The 9,783-nt window shown below is 40.0% G+C and overlaps 1 non-coding gene across 1 annotated transcript; it reads right to left on the bottom strand.

Annotated features, from left to right (window-relative positions):
• Positions 1-421: 421 nt before the first annotated feature.
• On the bottom strand, positions 422-528 carry LOC139895031 (small nucleolar RNA R71). Its single transcript, XR_011775503.1, has one exon. It is a non-coding gene; the product is annotated as a small nucleolar RNA R71 (small nucleolar RNA).
• Between the last annotated feature and the right edge of the window lie 9,255 nt (positions 529-9,783).

Raw genomic sequence — 9,783 nt, 5'->3', positions numbered from 1 at the left:
AATAATCTCTAAAGCAAGCAAGGAAGCACGAATCAGAAACCAAATGGCGTTACGCGTTACTTTAGCAGAAAACACGAAACCCTCGATTGAAGGTCGAGGAGGACCAATCAGATTTTCAGAGATTCAAGGACACTCGTTCGAGTTAAAACATCACATCATCCAGCTCATTCAGAATAGCTGTCAGTTTCATGGATTACCGAATGACGATCCTAATTCTCACCTTGATAAATTCATATCTCTTTCGAACTCCTACAAACAGCCAGGGATAGGACAAGATATAGTCTGGCTATACTTGTTCCCCTATTCTCTCACTCATCATGCTCAAACTTGGTTTGAAGGACTGGAAAAAGATTCCATCACGTCATGGACGGAGATGGCGACTAAATTCCTAACCAAATATTTCCCTCCTTCTAAACAAACCAAACTGAAGAATGACATCATTAACTTCAAACAAAGTTATGATGAATCTCTTTACACTGCATGGGAGCGTTTCAAAACCCTGCTGAAGAAGTGCCCTAATCACCAGTTAGAACGGTCAGCCCAAATCTGTACCTTCTACAATGGTCTTACGGTAAATCATAGGAGGATGATCGATGCAGCAGCTCAAGGTAATCTGATGAACCAAACCGCAGATGAAGCATGGGAATTGCTCGAGAACATGACGATGCATCATCATGACTGGAACAGTGGTGAAACAACTTCATCATCTGCCCCACTCTCTGCACTTAACAATCAAACAGAGGCCATCAAATCCCTCACAGATAAGATGGAATCTCTTGCCAAGCAACTCAGAGAATTGAAGACGCAACCGCAGCAGGTTAACCAAGCTCAGGCTTGTGTTAATTATACCAACCCGCAACCTACTGAAGACATTCTAACTAACTCACACTCTCCAACCGAAGTAGATCAATGGGAGCCGAACTCTTCTTCAGATCAAATTCTGGTTATATCTACACATGCATACATGATTACCTTCATCAATGATACCGATGAATTTGAAGACATTCTCGAAGCCATCCGAAAGTCAACCATTGATTTTTCGCTACGCTTAACAGAACGAATCATGGCTATCAGAGAAGAGCACCACATCTATCTCTGAAGAGAAGACAATGATGTTGAAATCCTAGAAGAACGCATTCAAGACTTTATCAATTCTCTTCACGATCATATCTATCATGAAGAAAGGAAACGAGATCATAATTCAGTGCTTCGCACTATTCTCGAGACAAGATTCTGTCGAGATCAGAAGATCATTTACTCTAAGATTTATAATGCCTTAGCTGGATCTGCGCTTCTGTTCTCACGAAACGAACGAGCACTACTGACTCTCATCCGGAAGCATATGGATCTTTCCACCGGCCGCCCGACTTATCACTCTGATTTGCAAATGATCGAGGATATTCACAGTCTTTTCGCTCTTCTGGATAGAGATAACTTCGAAAGCACACCAGACAGACTAGTGATTTACGTAACAATTGATCACCACGCTGATCTGATTATCAAAGAGTTGCAAGACGCTGTTATGGAGGAAGCAAGACGGAACAATCCGTTCTCTCATCTTGAACTAGATCGAGTCAACATTGCCACCTATGTTACGAAGCAGCTATCACGTATCTTCCACGAATCCATAGATCCTAGTTTCATATTTAAAGCTGGATGTCGAGAGATATACTCAAAGACGATGAAATTAATACTCGGATCAGGATTGCTGTTCACTTCTTTCCAGCTTTGTCTCTTAACTAATCTGTGCAAAGTTACAGACTCTTACTGTGGAGATCACCGTTTCGAAGACTTTAAGATTCTAAAGATACAGTTTCTTACATTGTTTGAAGACCTCCGAAATGAGCATCCAGTCAGGGAAATCATCAACACCAGCACTGCAACCATGATTGACATTCACGGGTCAACCAGCAGAGCTGTGGATCATATTCTCATCGGATTTCAAGACTTATCAAGAGCCAAAACTGCGCACTACTTATCGTTCCGAAGATCTTCAAGAGAAATACCGGACTTGTTACCACTATTGGTCCGACACTTTCTCCGGACTTATCCACCAAGACTCACATTCCCTCAAGAAGAACAAGATCACAACCATCAACGAGGAATGTTTGCTTTTTGAAGAATCACTACGGTCGAGCCAACGACCTTAAACAAAAGCGCTTCCCGGGAGGCAACCCGTGCAATAAAGTAGAGTAGAAGAATAAAGGATGACAAATGAGCCGATAAAGAAGCAAGGAAACCAGCCGCATCTGCTAGGGGTATTTCTTTCTTTTCGCTAATAGTTCAAGATTCAAACCATACCGCATCCTAGCTTATCACTAAGTGTGAGATAACACCCAATTAAAACACTAGACAAACACTCCTAAATCTTCAACTAAAACTCCTAAGTGTGGGATACATTAGGAACATTGAGGACAATGTTCGTCTAAGTGTGGGATGTTGGTATCTTTTTATGCTATATCATAATAAACCATTACGAAGATTCCAAGTCCTTATACCAAATTTCAAATATTTTTTTGCAAAAGAAACCCTTTTCGAAAAAGTATTTTTGAAAACCTAAAACGTTTGTCAATAAAAATAAGGCTTAAGTAAGGTGGAAATCTTGTTAGATTGAAATCTCTAATAGAGCATTGCATGACTAAGGCATTATCGACCTAAATTGATTATGGTGAGGCACCCCAAATAAGACCAGCATTCATCTTTAATGCTTCACTATTTTCCGTTGAGAGTGCCGATGTCTGTGCTCAGAATAAGAACTTCCTTTAGATCTACATCTCCAAGCAGCAAAGCGTGGTTCGGTTGTAATCAAAATAGCTACCCATTTATCAAACATAAGCCTTCCACACCTCCACTACTTCTACTCCACCATCACATCCATATCACCTTTACTATTTCTCAGAAAACCCAGAAAATGAGATTCCTTCCGAAAACCCAATGTTATGAACCTTTCAAGTATCATGGCAAAGGTCTTAAAAAAGTTTACCGGCAAAAAGTTTCTCGAGATGAAGTCTCAAAAAAAAAATGATAGAACTAAATAAGAGAAATGTCGAAGAGAACTCGACCGAAAATGATTATCAAATGAAGAAAAAGTTCAAAAGTGCTTCTTAAAATACTTCAGCACTCCTATCTATCCGAATAAAAGTCTGTATAAAGACTACATTACCCTTTTATCTCACCCTTCAAAAACAACTTCACTACCACTCCAAAATTCCTTCTCCATCATTGACAAATAACCCATTAAGCTGAGATTACTACTGTTCTCGCGTTAGCAGCAATGATTTGAGTCTTTATCAAGCCTATGACGATGGGTGCAGCATGACTGGCTATGAGCCTATTCATTTCTTAGATCTATAGGGAACCCTAAATACTTGAGTGATTTGAGTGACCCGTGAAAGCTAGCCTATGTCATGTAACCTCCTCGCATGCTTGCAGAGATAATTTCAATCCTAACATAGATGACTCACCTTATCTTTTTGCTCTTATAATAAAAGCAAATCGCTTAGGCTATTAGGAAATAAACGCCGAAAAGATTCTTTAAAATGAGAGTTTGCTTGAGGACAAGCAAAAGTCTAAGTGTGGGATATTTGATATCGGCTAAAAAGTCACGTTTTCACCCCGGTATTAAGGCCCAAAAAGAAGAAAGATTCGAACTTTGTCGGAAAAATACCCACTTCGTTAGTTAGAATTGAATAACAAGTAATTACGATGACGGTACAAAAAGAATCAAGAGAATGGGAGCTAAAACGAAGATTTTGAAGCGAAAACGGTGAAAGACAAGAAATCAAGTTACGATCCAGGGAATCAAGGCTGACCAGCAAACCAAACGGCCTGCCATACGGCCTGCCAGTATGGAAATGGCCTGCCATATACGTGCCACCACACGAGTCACCAAACGGCCTGCCTTGCATACGGCCTGCAAACGGCCTGCCAGGCGTATTTGGCAATTTTCAAGTCTATTTAAAGGGTCTTTGTCATTCATTCCAACACACACTTCAATTCACTTCTTTGTCTCTCTTGTACAATATTAGTTATACTTTCAAGGCCTTCTCACCTCCGAGCGGGAAATTAAGTACCCGGAGGCGAACGCTGAAGATTGTATTAGGAGCGGTCTGGAGTCTTGAAGTTGTCACTTTTGTATTCGGAACTCGTTTAATCTACTGGTACTTCTATCCTTTATCTTATATAATGTTTTATGATATTATTGCCATGATTAGCGAGTAGTTATCTTTAGTGTGTTCTATGATGTAAGCAGTTATAATGCCAAAATAATATTATGGTCTGTGTATGCTGTTGAAATGCTTTCCGATTATGCTTTAAACTCAATCGCTTTTCCAACTAATAGAACGTAGTTATAGGCTCTGTTATTGGGAAGTCGCGAACCCCGATTTTGAGTACACTATCTATGTCACCCCTTGGTAAGAGAAGTCTATCGGATACAACGTAAGATCGACCGAGGCACACCGGTTGTAGTAAGTCTATCGAGCTTTGGATTTCGACTGAGGACTCTTTCGTAGTGAAACATCTGACTAGGCCCCTAGTTCATTGTCGGTCCTAGACCATGCTAGTGTAGTCACCAAGCATATAAACTTCGTACGTGCACACTGAAGCACATCGGTTGTTGTAAGCTGTACCTCTGCTAAGTAAGGCCATGGAACACGGTTAGTGTTGACCAGTACACTGCACCATAACGCGGTCTCAAGCATTGCACCCCGCTTTAGGGATTCTTAGTTAATTAAGAAACTGTTTGTTTAGACACATAAAGGATTGGACCGTTAGGATAACCGAACGTGTTCATGGAAGTCAGACTTGACTTGGCCATGGTGTTCTTTATGGTTGAACTCTTTTTAAAGGCCTAACTATCTTTTACCAATCATTAACGAAAACATTGAAACACATCACGTCTCTCGGATATGGTAAACCATGTATTCTATTATGCTTAAGAAAGTTTAGACCATTTCGGAATGTTAATACGTCACCCAACCGAGTCGCTCAATTGGATGAGCCGTCTGAACGTGTATGCCTGTAGTCAGACTGCACGAGCGTCGGGGGTAAGCGATGTTGCTGTCTATTCAGAATCTTCAAGCCTAACGCAGTACCCAGTGACATGTCTTATGACAGGGGCGTTTAGGACCAGTGTAATGAATACAGGGCCTCTACCTATTCATGAGCCAGCATTCCATAATCTCGGCAGAATAACTGATGAAGTCATAGTATGCACTTACTTTAACCTTATCTGAATTACAGATTTTATCGCATTTACTTTATCTATGTTATAAACTAGAAAATCCCAAAATAAATATTCACTACTCTCTAACTATCTTAGGCTACAATATAGGTTCGATGTTACTGATATCTCAAAAATACGACTCTAAGTCTTACTTCCCTTACTTATAAGGAGTAGTAAGATTTAGGCCCCGCTAAATATAAATTTAAAACAGTACCCTCTCCTACGAGTGGCTGATCCTGGCGAGCCACGGCCTAACGACACCGCGCAAATAAAAACCGTCCGTTTCGGCCATATCAGGAGATACTAACTAGTTTTAAGGAACTGTTTGTTTAGACACATAAAGGATTGGACCGTTAGGATAACCGAACGTGTTCATGAAAGTCAGACTTGACTTGGCCATGGTGTTCTTTATGGTTGAACTCTTTTTAAGGGCCTAACTATCTTTTACCAATCATTAACGAAAGCATTGAAACACATCATGTCTCTCGGATATGGTAAACCATGTATTCTATTATGCTTAAAAATGTTTAGACCATTTCGGAATGTTAATACGTCACCCAACCGAGTCGCTCAATTGGATGAGCCGTCTGAATGTGTATGCCTGTAGTCAGACTGCACGGGCGTCGGGGGTAAGGGACGTTGCTGTCTATTCAGAATCTTCAAGCTTAACGCAGTACCCAGTGACATGTCTTATGATAGGGGCGTTTAGGACTAGTGTAATGAATACAGGGCATCTGCCTATTCATGAGCCAGCATTCCATAATCTCGGCAGAATAACTGATGAAGTCATAGTATGCACTTACTTTAACCTTATCTGAATTACAGATTTTATCGCATTTACTTTATCTATCTTATAAACTAGAAAATCCCTAAATAAATATTCACTACTCCCTAACTATCTTAGGCTACAATATAGGTTCAATGTTACTGATATCTCAAAAATACGACTCTAGGTCATACTTCCCTTACTTATAAGGAGTAGTTAGATTTAGGCCCGGCTAAATATAAATTTAAAACAGTACCCTCTCCCACGAGTGGCTGATCCTGGCGAGCCGCGGCCTAACGACACCGCGCAAATAAAAACCGTCCGTTTCGGCCATATCATACGTTATCACAAAACATTATTTAAACAAAAGTCCACATCAGAGTAGGGTTGTCAAACATGTCTTCTGCATCAGCATTCATCTCGACTAGCAGTACCTAAACCTGCAAGGGGAAAATATGTGGGGGATTAGCGCACCGCTAAGTGAATGAAATCTATCTAACAGATATAGCTTAAGCTACACACAAGCTATATACTAACAACAACACATGCTAACTACCAACTAGCATACAATAAGACAATACGAGGATCGGCGGCTTGTACGAGCACACGACTCTCAGCTGATCAGGCCTGATTCTACCGATAGTCCCTGTTACTTAATTCATAGTATAGTTATTCAGATGTAGGGGATGCATCGTTCACACTATACTCTACAATCAGTAGCCTATGGACCCAACCTCCCCTAGGCACGGTTGACCTCATACGGACTCTAACCTTTCCTAGGCACGGTCTCGAGTCCTCAGTCTCCCTAGGCCTGACTGGTGCCATTCACATAGTGTACACATAATTTACACACAACATCAGGCATACTATATTATTCTGACATGGAAATCCCTACACTATACATGGTAAAAGAGTCGACCACAGTAGCATGATATGCTACTTAAACTCTATCCGGAGATAGACCAACTCACCAATTACCAACAACTACTCAGTTATTATTTCTGAGCTTCCTCCTGGTTCTTATCTCATGAGAACAACAAAAACCAAGTTAGAATAGCGTTCCAATCAACATTAGACACACTGACAGCACATTACAACAATTTAGTAAAAAAATGCGTTCGCTAAAAATTCATGCTTAACACTTATGCATTTTCAATATTTACATCCTGAAAATCATAAAAATACGCGGGCAGCATAACGGCTATACATCAACACTTAGTAAAATATTTACTGCCAAAAGACCATCGGTCGATGGTCCCATCCATCGGTTGATCGTCAACACACCATCGGTCGAAGGTCTCCCCCAATCGGTCGATCGTCAAGATTACATCCGCTGGTCAAAAGTCATACACTATCGGTCGATGGTCTTGTCCACCGGCCGATCGTCCCTCTCCATCGGCCGATGGTCGTTGACCATCGGCCGAAGGTAGTTCATCAGCTGCAACAGCAGCAAAGTGACGGGTTTCACACCCAAATCACCAAATCTCGATTTTGGACTCGTTTTTTACCCTGAAACTAGTTACATCTTTTACACTAATGTTTTGAGACATAAACCCACAACATTTAAGTCGAAACAACATCAATTTACACCAATTTGACACAAAAACCCATTTTAACAAAAACTAACTTTAAAACCCATTTAATTACAGATTTGATCACGAAATTAAACAAACTTTACCTTGTTAGAATCACAACAACACAAGAAACGATTTGACACCAAAATCAAGCTTTAATTCGAGGTAAAATGATTTAGGGTTGTTTGAAGGAGGTGAAGTTAGGTGAGAGTGAGTGGGAGGAAGGTTCAGGAACAAATGAGAGGAAATGAGCTGGTCATTCACTTATTTTGGGGTTAAAACCCCATACCCCACAACACACGGGTATTTATCAGTTAACTAAAATCTTTCGTACCTCGTTAGGCGGCCCTAACGGAGTCTAAATTAAATAAACAAACCTATTATGTCACCCTTGTCATAAACTGGTCTTAACCAAATAATAAAATAACACTATTCACAATTAAAATAAAACCATATAAAACACATAATAAAACCCTAAGGGCAAAATAGTCCACTTACAACTAGCCCGGGTTTCAGTCTGTTACAAATCCACCCCCTTAAAGAGATTCCATCCCCGGAATCTGGTCTTGGTCAAACATTTGAGGGTATCGAGTCTTCATCAACTCTTTTGTCTCCCACGTAAGATTAGAACCCAAACTGTGCTTCGACTCAATCAACACCATCAGAATCTCTTTCTTTCTCAACTTAGTCACCTTTTGGTTAACTACACGGACCGGCTCTTCCACCAATTTCTTATTCAAATCGACCCTTAAATCTTTTAAAGGAAGAAGTTGCGCTTCATCTTCGACTTTACACTTACGAAGATAACATACGTTGAATGTATTATGAATACCAGTTAACTCTGATGGAAGATCTAACACCACAGTCTGATCATTCAACACTTCACTGATCGGAAACGGACTAATATATCTCGGTGCTAACTTACCAAGTTTACCGAATCGGATAACCCCTTTCCACGGCGAAACTTTTAGATTGTAGCGACCCGACAAAATCGTCATTGATGGCGCCATCTACTTAGGTCCCGTTACGTGGTCATAAGTCCTTAAGATGACGTTTGACCAAAAATATGTCGCATTCATTTCAAATGTAAAGGACGTTTCAAGTTTACAAAAGTAGTTCAACGACTAGTTACATTACAATGTTTAACGTACAATTGAAACCTATGCGACACAATTTAAAAGCAAGTCAAAGGGCTCCAAATATGCATGTATACTCGACATCCAAGCAAGTATCAAAAAGAGTGTGGAAGCATGTATCATATAGCATTCAGGGACCTGAGAAAACATAGAGAATCTGTCAACGAAAACGTTGGTGAAATCATAGGTTTAGTAAATGAGTATGTAAGTAAAATAAGTTGAACCACAAGTTATAGTATAAGTCGATTTTCTAAATCGTTTGAATTCCATAAGTATTGTTGTTTACCGAGCACCCAATTATCAAAGCTTAACCGTATCATTTACCTCAGCATAAAAGTGTTAGAACATACACCGTACCAGAATATATTTCATTTGCTTAACGGTAGCGAACCGTCCGAATGAGGGTTAGTCAAACCAGTATGGATCCACACAACATAGTCTCGCTTACACCATCTGATGTAATTAATGATAATTGAATTGAGGGTTTTCGTTCAAACTCGTCCGTATCTTTGTATTCGTATTCGTGTTCGATGTATAAAAGTATGAAAGGTATATATACATATGAAATGTATATAAGTATGTAACGTATATGTTTCTCAGCCCACGATTTAAAAATATAAAAGTTGTTGAAAAAGTGGGACTATGATCTCACCTCGAGTGCACGAGTATAAAAATACTTCACAAAGTAAACGTGTGCATGAAAGTTGCTTAGCCTTGACCTAAACAAGTAAGTTGTATCAATTTACCGGTTACGACACAAGGTCGGGTGAAATGTGTTCAATTAGTCCTATGGCTCGTTACGACTCGAATAAATAGCATGTGAATCACGTTATCAAGTTTCATGCAAGAATCAAGTATAAAATAAGATTAGAACGATTGCATAAGTGTTTTGTTAAGTTTGACTAAAAGTCAAACTTGGTCAAAGTCAACGGGGTCGGGTCGGGTCCCGAACTATTTTCCTAAGCTTAGAAATCATATATGAGCATGTTGTCCAAGTTTCATGTTGATCGGGGGTGCGTAGCATGCTTATAATTGAACGAAAATTGACCAAAATGGGCAGTCTGCCTCAGATGCGCCGCA

Source organism: Rutidosis leptorrhynchoides, chromosome 2, assembly GCF_046630445.1.
Source record: "Rutidosis leptorrhynchoides isolate AG116_Rl617_1_P2 chromosome 2, CSIRO_AGI_Rlap_v1, whole genome shotgun sequence".
Lineage (NCBI taxonomy): Eukaryota > Viridiplantae > Streptophyta > Magnoliopsida > Asterales > Asteraceae > Rutidosis > Rutidosis leptorrhynchoides.
This window is presented reverse-complemented; position numbering and strand designations above follow the sequence as displayed.